This window comes from Octodon degus, unplaced genomic scaffold (genome assembly GCF_000260255.1).
Source record: "Octodon degus isolate 3935 unplaced genomic scaffold, OctDeg1.0 scaffold00189, whole genome shotgun sequence".
NCBI classification, from domain to species: domain Eukaryota; kingdom Metazoa; phylum Chordata; class Mammalia; order Rodentia; family Octodontidae; genus Octodon; species Octodon degus.
The window spans coordinates 2776936-2778522 of NW_004524765.1; the positions used below are offsets into that span (position 1 = coordinate 2776936).

Here is a 1587-nt window from a genome sequence, read left to right on the forward strand (position 1 = left end):
AGTGTGCGAGGGCAGAGCCAGAGCGGGCGGTAGACCCCAACTGCTGGGGATCTGACAGAAGCCGTTGGTCCTGTGCTGCCCCCAAACAGAGCCATGGGTCCACCTGGCCATCGGAGGCAGGCAGCAACACAGGGAGCCTTTGTTTCTTCCCCCAAAGGCATCTCATATTGCGGTTTGGGGTTTTTTGATAACGTGAAAAAGATCTAGAGAATTCCAAGAGTTTCAATTAACAGGAAATACAAATGGAAATAGAAATAAAAATGGAATGGAACTCAACTTTCCACAGATTGAACACATATGAGTTTCACAATTTACTGAATTAGCTCTAGCCTTGTAGCAGTGAAGATGTCTGTGGCTGAAACTTCTTACGGCCCACCTTTCCCATCGCAGGGACTTTTCCACCTGTTCTTCACACTGTGAAGAGGCACCTCCACCTCACACCTCTACCTCCACCGCTGGCTCCCTGGTCCCATTTGCTGTCACTCTCTTCTTGCTGTAGTTGTCTTTTTATTTTCTTATCCTATGGAGACTTCAGGGAAACTGTAGCAGCAAACCAGGAAATGTACTCCTTTTGAAGATAATTTGAAAATTTAAAAAACAAAGCCAAGTATCTCAATAATTATAAGATGCAGTGCTTCTTTTTCTTCTTCCCAAACTGGACTCAGCGGTATCCCAGGCTCAACTCCTCCAGGACTGGAATGACATGCAAGGCCCACATGGGTGGTCTGGGGACCAGGGCAGAGAGCCAGTAGCTGGTCCAACCCCAACCAGCCCAAGCAAGTCAGCATTCATCCGAGAGGCAGTCGCCACCCAGGCACTCGGTGACCTCAAGCTCCACGCTGGACAGAAACCTCCTCAGCTTCTTGTGGCAGTTGTAATCCAGGGTGGTGGTGTAGACGGTCTTGGGGTACTTAGGGTAGATGATGGTGGTGCTGAGGAAGCGTGTGAGCTTGTGGCGGGGCTCAAAGCGCACCTCAGCCTTGTATTTGCGCCACGTGCAATTAGGGATGCAGATGACCGTCTGGCTGCAGGAGGCCACTGCCAGGCCCAGGGGCAGCTGCACGTCATCGATGAAGTGGCGCTCGGAGTTGTACTTGACTGAGGAAGTGTACCTTACTTCCTTCGGTGGTAAGGGGTCAAACTCCACTCCTTCTCCAAAAGACAGTGGGCAAAGCCTCGGGGAGCAGCCGGTTGCCGGGGCACTGGGGAGAGATGCTGGATTCTTCGCGGCCGCGAGGGTTGCCGCCACGTTAGGCTCCAGCGCCCCGCGGGGCGGAATGCGTTCCCCACCTCCTCCCCCGCCGCCCCCGGCCGCCACGGGCCCCCAGTGGCTGGGGCTTGGGCTGGGAGGCAGCCCGGAGTCCAGACTGTCCAGGACGCTGTCTCCCTTCTTCTTCGTGTCCACGAGCTCAGGGACATCCTGCAGACTTACCATGGCTGTGAGCGTCACGAGGCTGGCGGCAGCCTGGTGGGGGTCGCGAGCAAGGGACGGGCGCAAACACAGGCCGGGCCACTGCCCGCGAGCCACCTCCCCGCCCAGCAGCCCGCGCGGCCCGGGTCTTGCCCTCATTAGATTCTTCATGTCTG

At 55.9% G+C, this 1587-nt stretch overlaps 1 pseudogene; it reads right to left on the reverse strand.

The window, feature by feature from the left end:
* Positions 1-781: 781 nt before the first annotated feature.
* On the reverse strand, positions 782-1582 carry LOC101563884 (annotated as a pseudogene).
* Positions 1583-1587: the final 5 nt, after the last annotated feature.